The 27,907-nt window shown below is 36.1% G+C and overlaps 1 protein-coding gene across 3 annotated transcripts in view; it reads left to right on the forward strand.

The window, feature by feature from the left end:
* PDE3A (phosphodiesterase 3A) overlaps positions 1-27,907 on the forward strand; it is a 344,786-nt gene that overhangs the window by 135,601 nt on the left and 181,278 nt on the right. The window lies entirely within an intron of this gene.

The raw sequence follows: 27,907 nt of genomic DNA on the forward strand, positions 1-27,907 counted from the left end.
TTAAGTTTAGATTTCATTCCAAATGTGTAACCAGCAATTACTTTCTATAGTCCTATATTTATGGCCTATTACTTGAGATCCTGATACAGTAAATTCATAATGCATTAGGTCATTAGACAATGACAGGGTTCTATGTGGTACATGGCCAATTTTTTGGAACTTGACCTAGGAGTCTCCTTTTCTCCTACTGCTAACGTTGCAATCTCTTATGAATCATTTTTTTTGTCACTGTACCTCATTTGCTCATCTACAGATTGCATATGATCACTCAATCTAATTCAACTGCTAGACTAATAAGATCACAATGAAAAATGTTCTATAAAGTGTAGAGTTCTCTTTCTATATATGGTACCTTTTTAGGTCTTCTCAAGGGGGCCCTTTTGTACTGAAGTGTTTTATTTACTTTAATGTAAACGTGTACCATGGTGAATCCTTGCACATTACTGAAAAGAACTCAGTGTTTAATAAAATCATACTTCCTACTGCCTCAAATGTTAAACTTTCTGGTAAATTAGACAAAGCAGATTTATTATGCCCTGTTTCTTTTTTGAATGGTAATGTTAGTCCAAGTTCCTGTTGATGGTCTCACTATTCTTTCCATAGTTCTGTTACATAAATGTGAAACTTTAATACCTAAATAATTCTAAATATATTTTTAAGGAGGAAGTCTTCAGGACAGTAGTTTTCAAGTTATTTTGTAACAGAAGTCTTTTTGCAAGAAAATATTTTTGTATATGGCAGCATGGAGCTGCCATGTACAAAACAAATATATGTGGAGCTATTGTGGTTGTATAAGATGATAAGGCACCAAGTCCATTGGTTAGTGCCCCCAAAACACATATTCCAGTGTCTGCTAACTTCACTGGCTTCTAGGGAACATAGTGGGTTTCAGTGGATACGGTTATTTATTTGGAAAATGTTTAATAAGTATTGAAATATGCCAAATAATATATATTAGGATCAAGGAGCTACGGGAACTCCGAAGGGAGGTAGAGGTGTATGTGTGTATGTGTAGCAGGTTAAACAAATGAGTTCTCCAAAGATTTATTTTGTAAATGTTAATGCTAAGTCAGTGTTTATTCTCTGAGTTAACCTCACCTATAAAACTGTAACCCATGTGAAAAGTAACACTTCACATTGTTTCCTTGAAAGTTATACGATAAATTTAAAAAGCAGGTATTTTATATGTTGTTTCTATAATAATATGCACTAAACACACAGTATTTCATTCCAATATAACATTCTGTATAATTTTGAATTTTTTTCCTGCATCTGTCCCCAGCAAACAGAGAATAGAGGCTACAGCGTTGGGCGTTTAATGTATGAATGAGTACGTGAAACATTTTTATTAATCATCCTATGAAAGGATTATTTGCAAGCTTTTTGTCATAACATGTAGATTAGTTTGTAATAAGAATCTTATAATTGTATTTTTCCTCAAACTTGGCATATTTGGTAGTCATTTATGATTTTCTAGACGAATTTATAATTTGGCTCATACATATCTTCAGAAATGATATTTGATATGTTTACCTGGTTAATTGTCTCAGATGTGCATCTTGTGTAACTATGGATATATCTAAAATGGATAAGAGAAGTAACACATAAAACTTTTAAGGAAAGTATTTGGTAAGAGAGATAATTCTATTTGTTTTTGAAAAATATGGCATCAAGTTAATTCATTATTTTTGTTATGTTTTAGAGAAATTGATTACTTAATGTTTCATATGTGTACACAATTTAGCTCACATTTGTCATCAAAATAAAGTATCTTGTGAGAAACAGGTGATTTTCCAAGAAGACTACTTATTTAGTAAATGAAACCATAAAATGTTTTAAACATTTTGGTTGAAATTTTAAAAGACCCCATATCTTTTTATTCTTTATAAAAGGTTATTAAATTTAGTTTTAAACTTAATTCACATAAAGGGCATTTATTATGATACTAGGGGGTAATTGTGCACAGTTCCGCATTCACTTTTTGGATTTCTTTTTTTCCCCTCACCCCAGAAACCAGAATGTAAGCTACATTTCTGTTTGTATTGAGCCTTTGAGAGACTATACTATACAGCTAATGGAGAAACCTGCATGCGAGTCCAAGTTCTGCCTCTTCTAAAATTCATTACCATAAAGGAAGTTGGTTAGCCACAGGGAGTTTCTTAGGCTTTCTCAGTTTGATTTGTTAGTCCCTAGAAAGTTCAAGTCTGTAAAAACTAGAAGTTTTTATAAGGAAGTTATAAGAAGTAAATGACAAGGTATTTGAAAGTGCATGACATTGTGCATGGCATATGTTAATTGACCAGTGAATGCTTTATATCCCTTGATCTCTTAACTAGAAATTAAGTGGCAGACTGATAACTCTTAAGTTCATACCGACAGCTTCTTCTCTTCTGAATTCCACACTCATATATCCAATTGCAATAATTGGCTTCTTGACTTAGATATCGAACAGACCTCTCATACTCCACATGTGCCAAATGGAACTTCCAATTATTGCCTCCAAATCTGTTCCGTCCTTTCTAACAGCTGATGGCAACTCCAGCCTTTCACTTACTCTGTCAGAAATCCTGAAGGCATCTCTGACTCCCCTTTCTCTCTTACACCTCACATCCAATCTACCATTAGTTCAACTTGCTAAATAATCCACAATCTGACAACTTCTCGCCATCTCTGCTGCTACAACCTCTAGCCAGGCTAGCATCATGCCTAGCCCTGATTACTACAGAAACCTCGTAGCACTTCTCTCTGCTTCCACCTTTCCTTCCTCACTGTCTATTCACAACAAATTAGCCCGAGTGATCCTTTCAGAACCTGAGTCAGTTAATGTCACTCTTCTGCTCAAAACCCTCCAATGGCTCTTGTGTTAGACCTTACAATTGCCTACATGGCCTGTGCAGTTGGGCTCTTTTGTCTGTCTCATGACCTCATCTCTCATTACCTTTCTCCTCACTCACTCCAGTGCAGCTATCCTTATCCTTAACCATTCTTTGTGCGTGCCAGGCACAGTCTCATTGCACTGGCTGTTTTCTTTGCCTGGACCACTTTCTCCCCAGTTATCCCCATGACTCACTTCCTGTCTGCCTGTGTCTTCAAGTTTTTTATTAAATGCAACTTCTGTATACCTGATCCCTCCCGCAGGACTCCCATTTCAAATGAAAACCCCACCCATCGTAATACCAGCCCTCTTTATGACACTCTAAAGCCCTTGTCTTCTAATACACACGAAAATTTACTCACATATATTTTTAATTTTTTTTCACTTGAATTTGAGCTCTACAATGTTAGCTGGTTTTGTTGTTGTTGTTGTTGTTGTTGTTTTCCAGTTTTGTCCCCTGATATTTCCCAATCATTTAGAATAATGTCCGCTACATAATAGGTGCTCAGTGAATATTTGTGGAATGATTTGGGTAAACAGCAATTTGATCAGAAAAAATGCATTCTTAGAGTTCTTTCATTTCATGCAGTATTGCTTACTAAAAAGAATCCATTTAGACGTCACACCCTTCAGAGCAGGCAGTTCGAAATTTGGCAAACAACTTGAAAGCAACCTAGATGAAGCAGTTAGAATATGGTGGTAACTTTGCAATTGTACTACTGAGGATCAGTTCCTAGTTCTGCCACAAAAAAAGCTCATTGTGATGATAAATTTTCTGATTCTTTTTATGAGCTCAAATACTTGAAATAATTAACCAAGTAGTTGATACCAAAAAAAAAAAAAAATCTGGGTTTATGGGTTTTTGAATTTTTTCTCCAGTACTTGTTTTTTTTTAAGCATTAAAAATCCATACATATGACGATTAGTTTTATTCTTGGAGAGGCCATTCTTACAGGATAAGGAATTATATCTTTAAATGAAGGAATTTTTATAATTTGTTGATGTATGTATTTTTCATATACAGCCAGCATTTTTCCCTCACCAACATGTGTATTCTGTTACCATATCTCAAACTGCCCTTCTTATGCTGGATTTGTGACATTGTGCGTCATCAAGAGCTGTTCTCAGAAACGCAGATTCAATTACGTCTAACAAACAGGCCAAATATCTAATCTGCCACCATTAGAGCTATATTAATCTGCTTCTATCCAGTGGGGCCTTGGCTTGGATCACAGAAGGAAGCGCCACATCTGTGTCCACAGCTGCTGCCTTTTAAACAGGACCCATAGCATGATATTCTGGACAAGGGCCTTTTAAAGTGTCTAGTTTTAGGTGATGTGCGAAAACTTTCCTTTAGTGTTCTGGGCTTCTAGATCACCACCCATTTTTCCCCTTACAGAATGTTCACTTTCTGTCTTTTGGGTACCCCTACATTAGTTTCTGTTGCCCTAATTAAGACCTCTTTTCCAGAAGCAATCTATTATTTTTGTCCAGTGAGAACTATTTACCCAAGAAGTGTTTGTTCTTATACCTTAATTTTTAAAGTTGTTTTCCAACAAAGAACAGATATGAATAAGTCGGTAGGAAAACTATTTTAAAAGGGTATTTTTGGCCCTATAAAAATCCCAGCAGGTATCTCTGCCTATTTTTTTTTGTTTTATAATGTCTAGCTCTGAAATTATTGTAGCCTCTGTTTTTTTTGTTTATTTGTTCCCAGATGTTTTATATATATTATTATACTTTATGTTCTAGGGTACATGTGATGTTTTCCTTCTCTTTGGTAAATGTCTTTTCTTCTCTTTAGTGCCACTTAGAAAATTTAGAAATAAACAAAAAATGAAAATCATGTATATTTTTACCACTCTCTAGAAACCATTACTATAATGCTGGTCTTCATTCATACTTACTAAAACTGGGAGATATATTTGACTTACTCATAAATTTGATAGGTGGAAAAAGTAGCTCATTAATTATGAAGCTGAACATTTAATGTTTTTTAGCCATTTGTATTTTTTTCATGGATTGTCTGCTCATTTACATTTTAAATATTAACAACATTTATATGATAACACACTTCCAATGTGCTTGACATACATTTAATATAGCTTTGAAATGGAAATTTTTAATCATTTTATGGTAGACATTTTCATTTAAAAAATTCTAAAATGGGCTTACTTTATTTAGATAGCAACACATTTTATCAGTATTTTTTTCTAATTTTTTTATTTAGCTGATTTTTAACATAGTCCTTTAATACTTTTGGAATTCAGTTATACAAATGGTAGTTGCATATAATAAGCAAATTGTGGGTGTTTTTGTAAATTGCTGTACAAATTTGTCAGCCAGTTTAATTGAATAACACATGTTCTTTTCTGTTGGTATGTAATATGTTAGATCGATTAAAATAAAGAATCCACTAGAATTAGCAAATTAGGTAGAAATTAACTATGTTTAATTAGAGGTAGAAGCCAGATAGTACAGTAGAGAAAGGGATGGCATTTCAAAATTCTGGCATATGAAGGAAAATAGAAAAAGAGAGAAATAGCAGAAAGTGGTTTTGGACATAAAAATCTATATTTGAATAAAGAGAGGAACTTGAGTGTGTATGCTGTGGGCAAAATGAGGGCTGAGATGGAGAAGTTGAAGACACAGGATGGATTAGGCAAAGGATTGATGAAACTACATACTGGAGACGGCAGGAAAAGGGAGTGTAACCCCCAGATGGATCTGTCAACAGGGGGTAAAGACGAATACTGTTTCCATTACAGAAATAGAAGATACAGAGGGTTATGGTACAGGCACATTTGTAGGAAGCAGGGCCTGAAGTTGAGGAAGATTCCATAACATATCCTCTGTTTCTTCTGTAAATTAAGAGGAGGAGCATTCTCTGAGAGTGAAGAGGAAGGAAGGTCATACATGTTATTCATATGTCTTCTCCTTCATACATTTGCTCAAAAAACACTTATTGGATGTTGCCATGTGCCATGTTCTGTGTTAAGACTAGAAAAAGCGACCAAAAATGAAGTGCACAGTGGAGTCTATCAAACCACTTCAGTCATGAGTCAACCAGGCAACCACATGATGAAAAGGACTCTGTTACTTCTCCACTGCAACAATTAAGTCACCACTGAGTCAAAAAGAGGATCTACTTGACTAAATGTTGCCAGTTTGGGGAAAATATTTTCAGTTTAGTTGATGGCATCAAAATTTTAAAAAAAGGCTTCGTGTTGATTCAAATAGATAGATATGAAACCAGGGGTTAGTATATACACATATATTTCCTTGCTCCGCATACTGGAGTGTTCATTGCTACACTCTAGCAGCAAGGATCATACCCAGCACTGAGACTGTGATTTCTAATACCTTCACAAATTGAAGGAACCAGAGGATCTGTTAAAAAGTGGCTTATTCTAGGGCTGGTTCAGGAATACACAGGAAAAGCTTGGAGTATTTTTTAGTGCGGCATAAATTAGGAAGTGCTCAAACACACACACACACACACACACACACACACACACACGCTGATGATATGTCAATTGGACACAGGAGTCAACTGAAAGAGTTCCCAATGTCTAAACAACCTAAGAAACAAAATGAATAAGGTATTACATTATAACCCAAAGTATGAAATAAATATTCATGATCCTGTACTAATAGAAATGATTAAATACCTGGGCTAAATAGCTGTCTCTTATGTAATAGAATTCCAAATAGCTTATGTGGATATTGTCCCCCTTAAAGATGTATAGTATAACTCGCCATTCCTTAAGTGTGGACTACTCACAGTGGTTCCTTCCAAAGAGTACAGGAGAGAAATAGGCAAAGAGAAAGAGAGACTCTGCATTGGAGAAACCTTACAAACACTGCCTCAGCCAGATGATCAGGGGGACCATCACAATAAGTCATGTGGATAGTATAGACCCATAATATGATGTAATTAGGATACCAGTTTCCCCATGTGGTTGTCTTTTCAAAAATCCATAACTCCATCTTATGAAAAAAATTTAGACAAACCCATTTGAGGGATATTCTAGAATATACATGACCAGCATTAAAAGTGTAAAAGTCATCAAAAACAAAATCAGAAAAAATCGTCTATCAGGAGGAACCTGACAAGATATAAAGACCAAATGTATTATAGCATCCTAGATAGGACCCTGAAACAACAACAACAAAAACAGAGAAAAACTGTACCTGAGTAAAATATTGGTTGTGTGTAATAATGCATCGCTGTTGGTCTATTAGTTATAACAGGTGTACTATACTAATATAAAATGTTAATAACAGGAAAAACTGAAGGGGGTTAGTGGTGGGGGCACAGTATATGAGAATATGCTATCTTCAAAACTTTTCTGTAAACAGTCATTCTAAAATAGAAATTTTGTTTAAAAAACAAAAAATCCACTCTGCAAATTATACACTCCTTAATTATTATGAAGCTGCTCTTGTACCAAGAGATGAAGACAAATCCAATAAGTACTATTTTGATTTATCAAGTGCCCCTTCGTAGAGGCCCCAGAAACTGATGGAGTAATATCTACTGTTGTTTTCATAGCTTTCAGCACAGGAATCAGGTAAAATAGTCAACATTTTACAATGTTATTGCTTGGGGTTTAGGAAATTTCATCTCCCAGAAAGGTTCTGTGTGCATATTTTTAATTACACAATGGGATATCTGGCAGAACATAGAACATTTTAAGCTATAAGCAAAATGATTTTCCAGGAATTTCTGAGCATATTAGAGCCTACGTTTACCATTATCAGAGGCACCTGAGTACTGCTTAGAAAATTACAACTTCATCACATTAGGTAGTGTCCTATTTCCATGAGAGTGATGACAGATTCAGAAGTGCCAGGCTCCAAGGAAGTTGTTCACTGGGAGAAAAAGACTCAATGTAAAGCATATTATTTATTATTATTGTGATAACACCTATCGTTACATAAATATAACCAAATAATGCAGTATTATTCATAATAAAAGTCACAAGATTCTTATCCATTCTTAGTACTCTGGACTTCCTATGAATAAATGTGTTTTGTTCTTTTTTCAGAATTAAGTACACAGAATCATTTCTGCCTTGCCAAAGGATGTTGTCAAAGTCCTGCTCCTCTTCTGCCTATATATTTTTCTTTTAACATAATATATGCCGTTGAGCAGTGATTTTCAGTCTTTCGTGTGTTACATTTTGTCACATGCTATATTGAAAAATTTGGGTCCCACTGTCATAGAATCAAACCATGTTTATAGTCATTCAATGCATATATATTTTTATATTTCTAGTATAAATTTATACAATATTAACAGTAAGCTGTGTTAATACAGTATGTTAGAAATACTTGTGGGTGTTGAGTAAAACTAGAGAAAATAGGGGATTTGGTAAAATATTGTCTATTTCATAATGTCTGCTGACTGACATTGTAACATCTCTAAAGAGAATTTGTTTTTGATAGGCGGAAAATAAACTGTTTCATGAGTAATAGCAACTTAGCATCATCTAACAGCTACAAAATCCATCAATGACTTTACTTGCTCTGGAGAAAGGTATTAGCTCTTGGGATGGTTGCAAGATGGGTTTGGTCTCATTTTCCTTAATCTACAAACTGTTAGATGTAGTTTTCCTAGTTGTATTAATTTCTCATGGAATTTGTGGAACTATGCACTAAAAATTACTTTAGCATTTTCAAGGTATTCAGATTTTTTATGACCTTTTTATCAGTTTCCTGTGTTAGGAGACTGTGTTGATATGTTTTATTAAACCGTAAGGACCACACAAGCAGTTTTGACACATCTGATAGAGATTCCACTGAAGTTTTACTGAGATGATTGAAATAATTTAGACAGATTTCAGTCAATTTATCAGTCAGTAGGACTTTAATGCCATTAAATGAGATTAAAATATTTCTGAATTTAATACTGCCAACTTAAAGTACTGTTACCTTTTTTGGCTGGTTTCAATTGGAAGAAAAGAAGAGGGAGTGAATATAACACACACCTGGGACTAATAAAACTCATTTGTAAGTCCCACCTCCTCCACTAACCATCTGTAAGTCTGTTACACTTGCAGTGGCTTCCAACCTTGGCTGCACATTCAAATAACATGGGAATATGTAAAAATCCCAATTCCCAGGTTTCACCCTAAAACAATTAATCCACATCTCTGGTGGTGAGAAACAGGCGTTTTATTTTTGTTTGACATTTTCAAAGAAGATATCACAATTTGCAAGGCATAATCAAATAAGTCAATAACATACTTTAGCCTATACCTACTGTTTTGCTTGTTTTTATTTTCAAATCATCTTAGGATATTATCATTGATTACTCCACTGATTGACATGGTTTGGGAAATATGGTCTTTTGAAAGGAATAGTTGTCTTTTTATAAACTCGGCAGGAACCTTCTATTAAATTCTCTAAATGTCATTGATCTCAAATCCATGCATCACATGTGTGAATTATATTCTTTGTGTTGTGTTTAAAGTAAAGCATGATTGATACCATTTGGTGTGAAAATATATGCAATGGCAGTAACGTTATCATTTCTAAAAGAACAGACGCCTTGAAAACAAAGGGTAGAAGTAATGTCAGTCTTGTTTCTACAACTTTTGAGCTATACGACCTTGAGAAAGTCATATAAACTTTCTGATTCTTAATTCCCAGGTCTATAATTGTTATACTTTAGCCTTTCAGTATAGATTTGTTTAGTGTTAACATCACTTGTCTGAATTATAAACTTACTATTAGTTAAACATCCTGGAAAAGGTTGAGAGACAGTGAAGCATAATAGAAAGCACATGGCTTTTGGAATTGAACTTGGCTTCACACATTAGCTGTGTCTTACTAGCTGTGTGACTTTGGCAGGTGACATAACCCAAGTTTATGTAAAATGGTTTCAATAACATGTACCTGTCTTAGCCCATTTTGTGCTGCTATAACAGAATACCTGACACTGGTATTATATAATCATATAAAGAACAGAAGTTTGTTTCTAGAACAGTTCTAAAAGCTAGAAAGGTCAAGATTATGATATTAGTATCTGACAAGGACCGTCTAGCTGCATCATCACATGGCAGAAGGGCAAAGAGAGGGCAACAGGGGCTGAACTCACCCTTTCGTCATGGTATTAATCCCAGCCATGAGGGTACAGCCCTCAGGGCCTGTTCAACTCTTCAAGTTACTACATCTTAATACTGTTACAATGACATTTAAATTTCAACATAAGTTTGAAGGCGACAGATATTCAAACCATAGCACTTTATTAGAAGTTGTTTTAAGAATTTAATGAGACAATATATGTTAAGGGCCTATCATACTGCCTGGCATATAGTAGATCCTGAAGAAATGGTTGTTGATAATGATGACAATGTAATATACCACTAACATGTTAAATGTGTTTCTGAATGCATGACCTCAGAATATATGTCAAATATGTAATACACTGATAGCTTTTTTACAAAAGCAAGTGTTGATAAATGGGTGTAAAACTCCTTAGCTTAAATATTCCACTTTACACATCTATAGGTAGTGATTTGAGAAGTTCTTAGAGGACAATTGATATGTTGTATTAGATAACCACAGATTGGAAATGCTAGCCCTCTGGACACTCAAACTTTAACCCTGGAAACTGGGTTATGCTGGAAAGAATCTACTATAAACTGACCTTCCACTGGACACGTGGAGTATTCTGACTAATGCAGAAATCCAAAGCAGACTAGAGTATCCCTGATCTCCTTAGTGGTGTGGAATCGCACACTCTTTCTTTTTTTTTTCAGCACATGTTTGCTTAGTATTCTCTGGGCAAGAGGCCGTGCCAAGGAAAGTTTTTGACGTTTCAAAACCTCCCAAAGGTAATGGGAGAAGTGATAACAATTATTATGGAAATGTGAAGACAGGCATACTTTTTTTCATAGATTCTTATTCAGACTCTTTCAAAAAGGGATGGATTTGGGGCATTCATTTTGGTGAAGTCTCTGACCTTACTGGATAGTGATACCTACCGGTCTTGCTTTGTGTGAGGTCAATTACTGAGCTGTTGATGAATTTCATTTATTCCTTGTTTAATAGAGTGGCACTTAAAATAGGTGGAAATGTAAAAGAAAACTATGATTTGCTTGATTTGTATATTTCAAAATATTAGTAAAACAATCCTGCAATTTACACGACCAGTTCTACTTCACATATATTTTAAATGTACCACGATCAACATAGTCATTACCTGGCGTGTAGAATACCTTTACATTTACACATGTAAAAAAGTGAAACCTCCATGTCTTTGGTTTGTGCTGGATCATTTCTTTGAGGGTACGGGATTCTACAGGTATTTTCTAATGAAGTTTCTTTAAATTTTTCAAGTTGCCTTCACTGCGATTCATTTAATAATGAATATGTTTATTAAAGTCTGATTCTAGAGACAGGCTCTGAACCATTATGCTACAGCCTCTTTGTCTACAAAAGTCAAACGTTTTTATTTTCTAATTTGTTAAGTTAAATATTTTTCTATGTAGTGAAGCTTAACTAATTAGCGAGACCAGTAGGAATTTTAATGTCACCAACGTCATTTACATTGAGATAAGTTTTATTCAAAAGAATGAGCTCAAATATTTTATTCAATGTGGCTAAAAACTATAGCTAGGGTGAGGAACTCTTTTCTCCGAATACAAATTATAGAATTTCAAAGCAGGAAGAGCATCTTGTTTTACCCCTCTTTGTACAGATGGGAAAAAGAGCCCCAGGAGAGTACTTGATTTACTTGTGTCTCACAGGCATTTACTGAATGGCAAAGTTGCCTGTAAAACCATGTAGTTTGACTCTGTCAAGAACAGAAATGTGTTCTTCTATTTCATAATTTCCAATGTGGTTCTAGGAAATGGTAAGTAAGTTTGAAAGTTGGTTTATTTCTTTCAGAGTAGCTAGTGCCATTTGTTGTACTTGTTATCATTAGTGCATACACCCATCGATTCAAAAAGGGTTGATTTAACAACTAAGTTGATCTAGGTACCGGGAATAAAACATGACTAAGAAAACAAGACATGGCCCCGGTTCTTGACCAGTTTATACTATGAAGGAAGGGGTTGGACTATGGGGATTATGTGACAGTTTGAACAATGGAGAGGAAAGAGGACACTTTCCCTCTGAGTATATTTGGATTGCTTGGATATACAAATGTTGTGTGATTATTGTAAACTCCTATTCAGAACGTTTTTCTCAGTTGTATAATGGGCACCGTGATGACACAAATAAGCTTCTTTATAAAATTTCTGCTGTGTTTCCTACAGCTCCCTCCTATAACAAACTGAGTATTTATGATTTAATTCTACTGGATATCCTTAAGATTATATTTATTTACAAATAAGTAAAAATCACTGAAAGGGGATCCCTGGGTTTGTTGTTATAAAACGTAGCAATTATCTTAAATATCAGGTTTTCCTCTCTTCAGGCTCAGTCAGTAGGTCAGGGAAATGTCATGTGGGACCATTTTGTCTCTCTCTTTTTTTTTTTTTTGTTTTTTTTGTTTTGTTTTGTTTTTTTGAGACAGAGTCTCGCTTTGTCGCCCAGGCTGTAGTGGCGCGATCTCGGCTCACTGCAAGCTCCGCCTCCCGGGTTCACGCCATTCTCCCGCCTCAGCCTCCCGAGTAGTTGGGACTACAGGCGCCCGCCACCTCGCCCGGCTAATTTTTTGTATTTTTAGTAGAGACGGGGTTTCACTGTGTTAGCCAGCATTTTCTCTTATCCCTGCCACTTTGACAATGGTTGTCACTTTAGAATGTGTACACCAATCTCTTGCTAACTTGACAAATGCACATTCCTAGGTCCTAACCTTAGGATTATGACTTCACAAACCTGGGATCCCTAATGTGGCCCACAGAAATACATTTAGTAACACCCTGTTTACAAAGAGACTCCCAATCTGAGTGGTCCAAGGCACATTTTGAGAAACACTAACTATGCTATGTTCTTCTCTGAAGACAGACAGGGACTCCTGTCTCCCTCCTTGGCAGCAGCTATTCTGTCATGGGTAATTCCTATATACTATTTGAATATCAAAATATTTATATCTTCCTAAGAATGGAGAGACACAGCAATTTGCCCCACAAGGGTAAATTGCAAGCAAATTGCTCCAGTGCTTCGGAAAGGTTATTCATTCCTGAGACTGTTTTATAAAGAGAGATCTTCTCAATGTTCAAACGTATTACAGGCATAGAAAATTTTTTGCGTGAATGCATAAAGACTAAGAATCAGTTCTTTTTTTACAGCTTGAGAGGACATGTTTTGAAAGCTTTCTAATCCTTGCTATGACAATGAACTTGTAGAGGGCTCAGAGTCAGAGCTTCAAAGATATTTAATACTGGAGAAAAAATCGGATTCATTTGGGAGAAGATCTCCAAGTATAACCAAATTTATCCCTTTAGCTGTGGCTGAGAAAATAACCGAATTCAAAAGGAAAGCAAAAGCAATAGATAGTTTGAAGAGAAGACTGCTTTTTAAAATTAAGTAAAATGCTCTGTCATTAAAAAAAGGCTTCCTAATGTTGGATTGGAGTATTTCCATATTTGGAAACCAAGATTAATAGATGTTTCACATCTGAAGTATTTTTCCTTCCATCTTTTTTTTCCCTTTTGCATGTAAAAGAGAATGGTGACCAATTTTTTTTTGGTAAAAGAATTAATAAATCACTTAATGCATTTAAATGAACACAGGCATAATCAGATTTTAAAAAAAAACCAGAATTTTATTTAATTCTCTACATGTAACACTGTTAGATAGAACTTTCTGTACTGATGGATTTTTTTTATATCTATGTTGTTGAATCTGGTAGCCACAGTCACGTGTGGTTATTGCATACATGAAGTGTAGCTAGTGCAACTGAGGAATTGAATTTTTTAAATTTAATTTCATTTAATTTAATTGAAATTGCTACATGTGGCAAGTAGTCATTGTATTGATCCGTGTTGCTAAAGAAGAATGTGTAAAATGTTTTTCATAACTTAAGGGGTAACAATTGACATTTTTATGAGACTAGGAAGTGTATGATTATTTAGTGTTGTAGTTTATGTGACCAAAGGTGGCTTCTTATGCAGTAGTTCTTTAACTTTGCCATACTTATAAAGATAGTTATTATTTATTCTCTCTGCTTTTATTTTGAAAGTCCCTCTCTTAGAGCAAGTAGATATCATGGAGTGAGTCTGAAAACTCCTGTTGCACAACACCAGGAATGGCCAAATTATGACTGGTGCCCCCTGGAGTTGTGCACACAGCATCTGTGGCTACCTCATAAGCTGAGTCACTTCTCAAGGCAATGTCGTATTCATTTTTATGTCTGCAATGCTTGGTATGGAATTGATTACTGACAAATCTTTGTTAAGTAAGGAATGTATATCTCAATTGTGATATCTGCAATAAAGGACAGTGATTTAAAAAAATATTTAGTATGTGCTCATAGAACACATTGTATGAATTTTCCCTTTGATCTCTATATTAATTAATTTCTACATTTATGAAGTACCTGCTTTGTGGCAAGTATTCATTTAGGTATTTAATACAAAGATAATTTAGACATAGTATGTCTACTGCTGATTAATGAAGAAGGGCATGTAAAAATATGTGCTGCATCGTAAAGTAACTGCACTAATGAACATATGTGCAAGATATAGTTCCCAATAGCAAAGAAAGAGAAAGTGATTTTTGTTTGGTTGATTGATTTTCTCAGTCCTGTAGCAGAACAAAAAAGGCACATCAGAGAAGGACAGCTGCATCAGGGAAGTGACTTTTGAGGCAGGTTTTGAAAGATGAGCAGGAGCTGGCAGAGGGGTGGTAAGGAAGGTAAGGCCTGCGCTGCTCCAGGTACTTTGCTAAGGGACATCATCTCACATCATTTTTCTCCATACTCCTCCAACGTAGATGTCTTTAATCCTCATTTCAATGATGATGAAGCTGATTCAGATTTAAAGAAGCTTGCCCAAGGTGACATCGCTATTCATTGAGGGTACTAAGCTTTGAACCTAGGTATGTTTAACGCTAAAGCCGGTGAATTGTACCATAGTCATTGGTATCAGTATGAAAAATCCAACATGTTTGGTGAAATTCAAGTAGTGCGGTATCACCAAAGCACAGGACACAAGGAGAAGCAGCGGAAGAGCTGGAATGGAGGCATGTGGTAATAAAAAATCATCTATGCCATGACAAATACACTGGACATTTTTCTGTAAGTAATGTGGAGCTCTGAGTGGGTTAGTTTTAGGCTGGCAATGACATCATGATTCCTAAAGAAATTCAGGAGCTAAAATCAACAACATATTTAGCCAATTATTTGACTTGAATTTCCATTCAAATTGGCTTTATTTTTTCCTGAATACGCAGTTGCTTAGAAGTGGTTGAGTTCCATCCTGGTGTGTGCTGGCTATCAACCAACATAGGAGTAAAAATTCACCACAAGTAGTCAGCCAAAAGACACATGCCGATGCTTAAGAAATATTTATAATTTCTTTTCCTATGTCTGCCAATAGAATGAGAAGATTTTGCTATATATGTTTTTGATTGTTGGCTTGTTTTACTGTATGCTTATGAAAACATAAAATAGCAGGACAATAGATCACATTGCCAAATAATTTCTAGGATTTGGCCCAAGGTTTGATGATCCCTCTGCTGCTTCTTGGCTTTGTACACTCAGAAGCACCCACCATCAGCTGTCAGCCCTGTGGCAAAAGGAGGAATGGGGTCAGAGTCAGGCAAGCAGAAGCCAGAGCCAAGTGTTGTTCTGAGAAATACTAGCATCTGTTTTGTGCAGTGAGTTATCTGCTTTGTACTTGACAACCCACGTGGGACTCATGCTGCAAAGGGGGCTGATGATTTAAAATTGAGGGAGGAGATCCAGAGGGGAGACCTTGGCTCATGAAACATCCTCTTCACCTCTGTGATGGGCCGTTCTTCATGTCCTACAGTTTGAACTAAAGAATGGCCTCGGCTTCTCCTGTTAATGAAAACGTATTTTGTTCCAAGTGTCATTCCTTTTATTTTTTGTATACCTTTTCCTTCTGCTTCAAATATATTCCTGGCCAAACTCCTGGCTGTCTGTCCTGGAGCTGTTTTATATTCTTGGGATTGTAGGAATCAGGTTCACATGCAGGTGTCTAGAAACAGGCTGGCTGGACAGGAAGGAAATAGGTGGACATAGTTTTAAATTTATACACATCTTTTGGAGCCAGGAACTTCTACACAATCTAGCTTCTATGAGATAAAATTTGTGGTAGGAAAGAGGAGTGGTAACATGAATAATAGAGATTTTTTTTTTTTAAGTCTGGAAAGCCTTAGATGTTGGGAGTGGAATCAAGCATTTTAGCCAGTCATTTTGAAAGGTAAAGGAGTTTAAATGGATCGAATATTCAGTTGTGAATTAGTGATACTGAACACGTACACTGTTTTATCAATGTGTTTTGTATTGATTGGTAATACCCAGATTTCCAAGTTGATACATAGTCCATTTTAAAAAGATATATGTGTGTATTTATACTATGCTTTGTTGTTTTGAGGTTTTGAGATAAATTATTTAGAATCAAATGCTCATGGAAATATCTGTTATATTAAAATAGGTTTATTTCAAGATTATTCATTCATTTGTTCAACGAATGTTATTGAGCGTCTGTTGTTCCAAACCCTCATTAACCTCAATAGTGAAGGCACTAGGTTCAAGAGGCTGAAGAAGAAACCCAGAGCCAACAAAGGAGACATGGAGTTTCATTAGGAGCTTACATACAGAGGAGAGAGTCAGTGGAAGTGGGCTGGACAGGACAGGAAAACCAACTTACCTACAGAAATGGTCCAGTGGTGGCAGGCTGGGCAGGAAAACTGCAACCACTTGCAAACAGCATGCAGTGTATTTAGCATTTTCACTTAACACTCTCCTCTATGACCTCCACCTGGTAACCCTCATTAACCCAAAACTTAGGGCCTCTTTCCTCTGTATGGCCCATGTTCCATGGGATGAGATGGGGTTTCAGATGTTCCTCATAGACAAAGAACAAATCTTTGGGTTGGCTACTCCCAGATCCCCTAGCTTGGGACACACTTTGAGGTGTGTCTACTGTACAGGGTCATTCTAAGGGTTTGCTTCAGTTTACACTACAGCATCATTCACGTCTGCTCTCTCATGTGCTTGTGATACAGGGACCATCAACACAAGGGTTGTGCTCTCCAGGAACTTATCCTCTGTAGAGCAGTGTTTTTCAAAGTGTGGTTCCCAGATCCTTAGTATCTGTGTGCTGGGGATTGTTAGAAATGCAAATTCTCAAGGCCCCAGCCTAGACCTATTGAATCTGGAAACTCTGAGAGTGGGGTTCAGCAATTTGTCTTCTAACAGGCCCTTCAGGTGATTGTGAGAGTTTGAGAACTACTGCCAAAGACAGACAATTATTAACTGATGATTATTAAGTATGCCAGGAAAGGCTGAGTTTTATAAAGAAAATAAAGCAGGGAAAGAAGATAGACAGTGTAAAAGGGTGTGGTTTTGGCCTCTTTGGGGTGTTGTTTCTGTTTGAGCACTTGAATGATGTGAGGATATCTGGGAGGAAGGCTTTGCGGTAATCTAGGTTAGACATTTTAGTGAGTTGAGGCATGGTTGGAATTGTGATGTCTTTAGAAGGGCTGAACCTCCAGAATTTGCTGTTGAATGAATCAGAAATGTGATGTGAGAGGGCAGGATAATCCTAAGGTTGTGGATGGTACCTACTGATCTCTGATGTTACCTCATAGTAAGATGGGAAACAATGAAATGGGGAGGGGCAGGGAAAAGCAGACTTTGGGGGGAAGAATAACACATTTGATTTTGGAAAAGTTGTTTTCAAAGCTCATTAGCCATGTATGAAGCTGTATTTGTGAGTGTGCCATTCATGTGGAAGGTTGGCACTGGGAATATTAACTGGGGAGTCATGGTCATCTAAATGCTACTTTAAAAAACGAGTTAGCCTGAGATCACCAAGGGAATGAATGTACATGGAGGAGGTGTAAATACCAAGTCCTGGGGTATACCTGGGGGGTGGGGTGGGTGGCATTAGACTAAAGATAGTGAAAATTTTAATCAATGATAAATAATATTTTGCTACATTGATCTTGAGACTGATATGATGAAGTGGCAGCATCCTAGCCCAGTCCCAAGTTTAATGCCTTCCTTGAAGTTGCCATGTTTCTGTTTTGGAGTCCTTGGTGCCACAGATCCCTCTTGGCTTTCACAGGCCAGGGCTTCTTGCCATACAGGTAAGTGTTCTCCCTTCCCCGTTTATGGGATCCAGACTCCTCAGCTGCCTGCTGTGGGTTCTCCTTGAAACTTGGAGAAAATGCAGAGAACATACGCAATTCTGCTTAGAGGAGGAGCGCTCTCCTTTTCCTCTTGTCTCAGTTGTTACCTTGTCTTCTTTCTCTGATTTCCTTTTCCTCTATTGTACTTTCAACAGGAAAATTCTTTGGTCTGCAGAGCTAAAAGAATAATTATCTTTCTTTTTAAGTTAATAGTACTTAGATCATTTTGACAGTTGGCTTATTTATTACTACTTATACAGAGGTATTTCTTAATGTTGAATTCAAATGTTGATTTTTAGTGTCCTAGACCTTGATATTTTCTGATTTGAATACCCTGAGCTGTTGACCAAAGCAACAGTGAAACTTATAATTTCTAACCGGGCATGTGATTCTTGGGATTTCTTTCAGAAAACAATACTTCCCTGACGTAGGAATGTATCACTTAAAGTAAAAAATATTTTTAAAATTTGAATTATAGAAGAGAATAATCAGTGGATGATTCACTTCATAGAAAAGTTCTTTGCTTTAAAATGACTCATCAAATGCTACTGGAAACATTTAAAATGTTATTTCAATTGCACATACCTGTTTAGGAAGACACAAGTTTATTACTTTCCATGTGTATGTCACTGATACAAGGTACTTGCATATATTTAATAAAAATTTATAAAGACAGGAGTGGTTAAATGACTGTCTAAGGACTCATACCTCTTTAATGGGCAACCAAGTCTTGAACCCTAGTTATCAGTTGTCACCTTTACTTATGGAACTACCATCCCGGCCCCAGGGGAGCAGCTTAAGAAAGGGGTAGGAGGAACAAAATAGAAGCACTCTATAGAATACGTCTTCATCTGTACTCCTGATTTAACAAATTCTGGTATTACCCACTGTGTTTAGGTTTCAGTGACAAGTTTTCTTAGCAGTTGAGGCTTCCTTTAGCTCTTCACATCCTTCCAATATGAAAACTGCAAGGTATTGTAACGATAATCTATCCCATTTCCTCGTTTTTGAATGAGAAAACCACAGCCTAGAGTAGCCATTACTTGCCAAACCTTTTTTCTTAGGAGCGAGGGGGAATCTTCAGTTATCTTCTAGAATGGGACAAAATTTTGCCAAGACCATGGTGTGTGCTCACTAAAAGATCATGAAGTTTATTGCCTAAATCTCAAATTCAGTCAAGATGCTACTTAGGCCAACTTTTAAAATTTGTATAATAGCTAGTTTTTTTATTTAAATTTTTAAATTGTGAAATAGCTCACACATTAAAGAGTGTATATAACATATATAGTATTATACGTGCATATCATTTTAAAATATTTTATATATAGCTATATATCTTATGTGTTATTTTTACTATAATAGGAATAATATTAAATTATAAAATGAACACACAGGCATCAACTGTTGAGTCTAAGAAGTAACCATTCTACAATCTTGGAAATCCCCTATGGGTCCCTAATCTGTCTCACCCCATTCCTTGCCCTCAGAGGTAACCTCTGTGCATGACACTCTTTTGGTTAGAAGATGGAGCTAGGATGGGTGTAGTTGCTCACACCTGTAATCCCAGAACTTTGGGAGGCTGAGGCAGGCAGATCACCTGAGGTTGGTAGTTTGAGACCAGCCTGACCAACATGGAGAAACCCCATCTCTGCTAAAAATACAAAAAGTTAGCTGGATATGGTGGTGCATGCCTGTAATCTCTGCTACTCGGGAGGCTGAGGCAGGAGAATCGCTTGAACCCAGGAGGCGCAAGTTGTGGTGAGCTGAGATCCACCATTGCACACTCATCAAGTGTGCAACAAGAATGAAACTCCGGGGCAACAAGAATGAAACTCCGTCTCAAACAAAAAAAGAAGATGGAGCTGTGTTACTGCTCCGGAGTCTTGGGCAAGTTAGTATTCTCCCTGTGCCTCAGTTGCCTTATCTGTATAAAAGGAATAGTAATATATGTGTTGTGAGGACTGAATGAGGTCACCCAGGAAGCATGCTTAGAAAAATATGTTGTGTAGCCATCATTGTTTACTATTCTTGTTACTATCATCACCTTCAGGACTTCTAATGTTGCCAACAAGATGGAGTTTGAGGGACTAAAATTGATTTTAAGAATAATAATGTCATTGTTCCTTTTTCAAATCTTTTAACATGGAAACATTCTGATTTAGGCGGGAGGCTTTTGACATCAGCTGTTTCACTTTATCACTGTGTGCTTTCCAAATATCTTCAAGATGCTTTCATTGAAGCAACATGAAAATTGTTTTCAACAAAGACCCTTTAGTGTCAGTCACTAGTTCAAAATATAACGCCAGTCTTTTTTTTTTTTGGAGACAGAGTCTCGCTCTGTTGCCCAGGCTGGAGTGCAGTGGCGTGATCTTGGCTCACTGCAAGCTCCGCCTCCCGGGTTCACGCCATTCTCCTGCCTCAGCCTCCCGAGTAGCTGGGACTACAGGCGCCCGCCACCTCGCCCGGCTAATTTTTTGTATTTTTAGTAGAGACGGGGTTTCACCGTGTTAGCCAGGATGGTCTCGATCTCCTGACCTCATGATCCGCCCGTCTTGGCCTCCCAAAGTGCTGGGATTACAGGCGTGAGCCACCGCGCCCGGCATGATTTACTCTTAATAGTATTTTGATATTCTGCTGTGTAACACTGCTGCTGACTGAAAGTCTTTGAAGACAGCAAAATTTGACCGACTACAAAATATTACTTCATTTTTGGGGGATTTAGTCTGTTTGCTAAGTTACTAGCGAGTCCTTCTAAAAGTATGAGAAGATAAGGGATTGAGATACAAGAGGAAGGTTGACAAAATCAAAAAACTGTGAAATGAGATAATGAGTAAACTTGCTATCTTATCAGTACTGAGAACTGCAGAAAAATTTCTTACTTGGAGATTTGTGCTTTTCTTTGAGTACTCATAAACAAGGGTGAAAAATAGTAATCACTTTTCTCAGTCAAAGAAAACAACCTTATACTTGAGGACTTTGTTTCAAAGTTAGTAAGGCTTTGGATACTAATATAAAATTCACCAGTAAGGTATTTTGAAACTCTTAATGCCTCTTGTGCTTCTGAATTCATATGAAGATTATTTTTTGAGACCTCTGTGATGACATCACACTTAAGGGGTGAGACATATCTTCACCTTCTTTACACATTGACTTACCTTCTATTTAGTTGATACTATTGTTCCTCAATAAAATTATTTTTCTCACTATTGATATTATTTTCAAGTTGACTTCTAGTAAGCAACTCTGTAAGCACCTTTTTATTGGCTTTTAGATTCTGTATTTTAAATGGTCCAGCAATATTTCAATTTCATTGAGATTGCATTATATCATTTTGAAAACTTATTTGCCTGTGATTAAATTTTTTAACAATGTCTGGGATCTAAAAACTCACTTGAAAATTCATTTTTTAAATCAAATTGTTTTTAAAAAGTATTACAGTGATAGCAAGTCATCATGGAAAAATAAAGTAATATGGGTATGTGTAATATAACTTCTAAACCTCTAAGCATCTGGAAGCAGAGATCCGTGTTCTGTGAATGACCTAGAAATCTACTTAATGAGTTCATAGCAAGGCATATGGTAGTTGGGATAGGAAAGACTCAGTAAAAGCTGTCTTCCATTCAGTTTTTGAAAAGTGAATGGATGCCAGTTTATGCTATTTCCTATAGTGCCTATCTTAAACTAATTTTTTTTTTTTTTTACTTGCTGAATCTCATTTCATGTCAACATGAGTTTGTATTGGTAATATAGTGTTTGTAATTGATGATGTAGCCAACTCCTTTATTAAAGTAAACTATGAAGCTAATAAAACATCTTCATGCTTTAAGTCCATTAGGAGACATTGTTTTCCTAGTGTTTTTTTGTTGTTGTTGTTTGTTTTTTTTTTTTTTTTGAGACGAAGTCTCGCTCTTGACCCTCAGGCTGGAGTGCTGTCTCACTCTTGTCACCCAGTCTGGAGTGCAATGGTGTGATCTCGGCTCACTGCAACCTCCGCCTCCCAGGTTCAAGCGATTCTCCTGCCTCAGCCTCCCGAGTAGCTGAGATTACAGGCATGCGCCACCACGTCTGGCTAATTTTTGTATTTTTAGTAGAGACGGGGTTTCACCATGTTGGCCAGGCTGGTCTCAAACTCCTGACCTCAGGTGATCTGCCCGCCTTGGCCTCCCAAAATACTGGGATTACAGGCATAAGCCACCGTGCCCGGCCATGTTTTTTTTAATATAACGAATACTACAGCAGAAACATAATTAAACAGCTACCAAACATTTGAGAAGATGAATGCACCACTCCTTTCTAAACAGATAGCCAGGAGAGTTAGTTATTTCTGATCTTATAGTGGATGATAATGTTTGTACAACCTAATAGTTGCCCCTTTTCCTTTCTTTTTTTTCACTGATAATAATAACAAAAACATTGCTTCTGGCATTCAGTGAGTGCCAGATAAATAGAAAGGCTATGAGCTTGATGCACAGTTTCTTTTCTTTTTCCTCAGTCCTCTCTCCTCCCAACCTACATTTCTTGGCATCTTTCCGCTGTCTGTTTGTTAGAGTTCTGACTCTGACGTAAAGGACTCAGTGAGTGACCCCCGTGGCAAACCTGTAAAACATTATACAACATGAATAAGAACTTTCTTATTAGATCTGCAGCTGGCTGAGTACAGACATATGGCAGCAAGGATGTTTTGGAAGAAAGGCATTGCTTGACAGAGAACCCAGTCTCTTGAATAAAGGTTTACACTGGCACTCTTTGATGTTTATAATACCCGATGCCAGTGGCAAAACTTTTTTTTCTCCCCATTGTATTGTTATTTTATTGTTTAAACCCCATCATTTTATATGTTGCGGAGGCTAAAATGTAGAAGCAGACATTTTATGTGTGTCTGTATAACTTTAAAAGGAAAAAAAAAAAAAAAAGAAAAACTCACAAAACTTTCTCAGGCTCTGTGTACCCAGCTGTAAGTGTTCGATTTTCTGAGGCTCAGACTCAGATTGAAAGTGAGGGAGTTTGTGAGAATGGGCCCAGTCCTTTTGAGCATGTTTTAAAAGGATGATTAAAGGGTACATAGGCTTTGTAATGCCCTGACAACTTTAATTGTTTCTTTTGGTTGTCCTTTTTATTGCAAGTAGTCGTTCTCAGTTGCTAAAAATTTAGACTGGGAGTAATTTCCAACCTAGGAGGTTGTCACACTGATTTGCATTTGATTTATTTCTTAGTCTTTTCAGTGCGGCCCTGCTTTCGTCTCACTCCCTTTCTCAAACCCCAGCTACTGGCATTATGTACATGGTTGTGTTTTGTGATCTGTGCTAGCACGCTGGTGTTGAATAATATATTGTGAAATATTCTGATGGTGGCAGTTCGGTAGTTGCCCCAGGAGGAATGATGACACTTTGAATCAGAGGCACAGAAACAGATAAGTTAAACCTAGTGGAGAGCCAAGGTAAATGAATGAAAGCGTCTTCCTCCACAGGGAATATCTAAGTCCTTTTAGCATGGTTCTTTGCAACCTTGATTATGTTTATAATGTTCAAAATCTTTGATGAGGCCATTATCTTCCTAGTCCTTATTGCATCTACAATAATTTAGTAATAAGATATTGATAAATAAGGTATGTCCATTGGACATGCCTGATGGGATTTTAATTAACATCTGCCTTTGACAACTGGAACAACTGAAGGGAGGGAGAGGTACATGACCTTTCCAGAACCCACATTATGACAGAGGCTAGGGGTATAACATCTAGCAAATAGGTGCTTGATGACATTTTTATGAATACTATGATTTATCAAAATGAGTATATCCTGAGAAGTATATATTTATAGATGAAACAAAATATTTACAGAGAATAGACTAGTTTAGAATTAATAATAGAGCAATAATAATAGAGCATTAGTAAAAGTTAATAAGAATAATATTTTAAGTACTACGAGGGACTTTTTTCCTGGTTTTTAGGAAAAATTCATGAGCAGGACAGGAATGTGTTTGTCTTGTTGATTTTGTCTTTATAATAGGAATTCAAATCTTAAATATGTTCTAGAATCATGAAAATCATGGCTAGAAAGGTCTTGGAGATTATCTAATTTAGGAGTCCCGAATCTCTAAATAAAATCTACCAGAAGAATCATATGGTCAATTACTACGTGTATAATTGTTCCAAGGAGGTTTTTCCGGAAAGTGCAGAAGGCAGCACAGTTCTTACCAAGTTCTTTCATTTAGCAAGTGCTATCAATACCACTTATCAAGCGTGTATTTTACTTGGAGAAAATGAAAATTGCTCCATCCATAATTGGTTGAGAGCCCCTTTAGGTACAATAATAATCTTCCCTATTATATAGTTGAGAAAACTGAGACCCATATACTAAGAGTTGAATTGTGTTTTCCCCCCAAGATATGTTGATATCCTAACCCCTAACACTTCAAGATGTTACCTTATTTGGAAATAGGGTCTTTGCAGAGGTAACCAAGTTACAATGAGGTCATTATGGTGGGCCCTAATTCAACATGACTGATATCATTATAAAAAAGGGAAATTTGGACACAGACACCCCTTGAGGGCAGATGGCCATCTGAAGACAGAGAATTCTAATGATGCATCTACAAGCCAAGGAACCCCAAGAATTGCCAGCAAACCACCAGAAGCCAGGGTTCTTCTCTTACAGATGTGAGAAAGCATAGTCCTGTTGACATCTAGAGTTCAGACTTCTAGCCTCTAGAACTGTGAGATAATAAATTATTGTTGTTCTAAACCACTGCATTTGTTTACTTAGTTATGGCAGCTCTAGCAAACTAATACATCCTAGATATTACTAGTCATGATCTCCTGGAGAAGTAATTAGCAAGGTAGTAAAGTCTGGAACCCCATTTAATTCCCAGGTTCAGTGCTCAATGCCTGTCTGTAGAAATAAAACTTTTTAATTTCTTTTACTGCAAAGATAAATGCACCATAATTCACAAACTGTTATGAGGACTGTTTTTCTATCATTGCCCATTTTTTGTTATCTTTGTATTATTTCATTTATAGCACATTCTTGAAGTCTGATAATTTCGGGCATAGACTTCATTTATTAAAATAAAAACTCAAACTTGAGGAGATAAAAGTTCTTCAGTCATTTCTTTCACTTCCCACAGTTGGTTAATGAAATCTGGAGAATCATATCATTGTTATATCTTTTTCTTTGCTTAGTGTGAACACTCAAACTGTAGGTTATAGTTTATAACACTCAAATTATAACTTATAAACTGTACCATAATTCATAATTGTCAATGAATTAGTCAGCTAACCTTGAACATATTAGTACATCTTATGGGCATTCCCAACTCCAGATAGTAGAAATAGGACTCAGAGTATACATTTCATGAGATAAATCTAATGTGAGTACCCAATAATAGATTCAGATATTTTTCAAGAATTGGCTATGAGTCTATGAATATATATTAATGACTATGTGATACTTTTTTTTTTTTAAAGTGATGGGGTCTCACTGTGTAGCTCAGGCTGGACTCTAGCTCCTGAGCTCAAAGGATTTTCCGACTCTTACCTCTGCCACACTCTATGTAGTTGGAACTATAGGTGTATGCCATTGCGCCTAGCTTAAAATATATTTTATTCAGAATTGGTGCTATGGAAAAGGATTGCTTAAACAATTTCAAGCTAAAATTAATTAGTGAATTAAAAAGAGACACGTGCATCAACAAATTAAAAAATGGAAGAAGGATCATTCAGGTCCTCCTCTAGGCCTCTTGATCTGTACATTAATTGGAATAATGCTGTGTTCTTTTTGTAGAAATCAATCATGCTTTTAAACACCTCCATGCAATGTAAGTTCTGACTGTTTAATTGAAACTTTATAGTAAGCTCAAATGGGGATCCTGAAAATGAAAAGATATTTTCTGTTATCTGGTTTGGGTTTTTGTCATGATAAGCACTCTTCCTTATGATAATCCAGAGGTCTGCTCCTATGAAATGTCACGCCAAAGTAGGCTGCTTGAAGTTCCCAGAGGCTAAGAAGGTTCCCCCATCAGGACATAGTTATGATACCTACACAGCTCCCCTCTTAGCTTCATCCCTCTTAGAAGAGTTTCTATTTATCTTCATATTCTGAGACAAAATTGTTCCATTTATTCTACTAACCTCAGCGAAAGCCGGTTATGTTAAAAACAAACCAACAAAAAAATCTAACTGCATCTAGGTAAACATTTTCCCATACTGGTTCTTGCAGGATGGCTGATAATGCATTATAAGCAGTGATCCCTTTATTCCATCATGACAGGGAAAAATAATGTTTATTTGATGTGAAGGGGAAAAATTAAAATTAAAGATAATTCTATACTTTGGATACTTGACCATATTAAATTTACAGAATGTATAGTTGAGTTTTAAAATCACAATATAAGTAGAGGTCTTCTATTCACAATCATGTTAGATAAGAAAGTACTGCTTTGGATCTCTCGTTTGCTCCATCATAAAATCCTTACTAGATGGGTAAAGATGGTAGTTGTGATAAGACAGTAGTAGCCTATCCTGTCTTATACGTTTCTGTGAAGCCCAGAGAGGTGACATGAATTTCTGAAGGTCGCAGGACTGAGACTTAAAACTTAGTGTGAAATTTATTCTGTTGGAAAAAAAAAATTGCACTGTAACAACTTCTTTGAACTTTGGGAACTATATCTTTATTAGACAATTACAGTGTCAACTAAGACATTGGGCTATTATTAAACAAATGATACCATTATTTTGACAAGAGTAGTACTTTTCAAAATACCTAAGAAGTTAATTGAAGACATGGAATTATTAGAGGATTTATTTTATATTGAAAATTGTGACTGATTTTTAAATTGTTTATTCCATGTCATAAACTTCTATTTGTTATTTAATTTTAGGAACTTTGAAATTAAAGGGGTTTTTAAAATATATATATATTATGTCCTGTGTGCAAGTCTAATGGATAGATGTATACCTTGAAGTTCCAACTTCTGCCCTCAGAGATGAAAGTGACAAACAGCAAAATATGGAGCAGATACTTTGAAAACTTTAAGAAACTTAATTTTTATTTAGTTTGTGCTTATTTACTAATATATTCTGTGAATACAAAGTAAGTATACATGTAGAGTCATCTTTATGAAAAGCTATATAAAGAGCTATAAATAAAAGTAGTGATAGATACATAAGATGAAAAAGGCATGCTGACAAAATCTGTGATAAGAAATATAACGATTTAGATTCTAGGCATTTGTCTTATTTAACATGGGATAATTTGCGGGTATATATACTGTCAGGGTATCTGAAATTTATTAGTTATTTTAAATCATGTAATTTATTTATATAATTATTTTATATTTATGTTAACTTATTTATATAATGATTTTAAATTTATTAAGCTGATGATTATGGCATATGGAACTTAAAGGTATAAATCTATCCATTTACCAATCAGTCTGAGAGATTCTCTGGTTTCTTACAACTACAGATTGGCAACACTGATGTGGTTAAACATGACAGGCAAATAACTACCGTTCAATGTGAATATTAGCAATACTGACATGAGAAATAACATTTGGGTTGAATAGATACATTTATGTCAGGTTTTTGTGATTAGTTTCTCTTTATTGAAAGTTAGTCAACACAGTCAACAAGAACATATTAAGTGTCCCATGCTATCTTGAGATAACTTTCAAACATAATACAATTATGGTAGTAACACTAATTTGGAACTTCAACTATACTACTCGACATTTTAGCATTTATGTAAT

This window comes from Papio anubis, chromosome 9 (genome assembly GCF_008728515.1).
Source record: "Papio anubis isolate 15944 chromosome 9, Panubis1.0, whole genome shotgun sequence".
Taxonomy (NCBI): domain Eukaryota; kingdom Metazoa; phylum Chordata; class Mammalia; order Primates; family Cercopithecidae; genus Papio; species Papio anubis.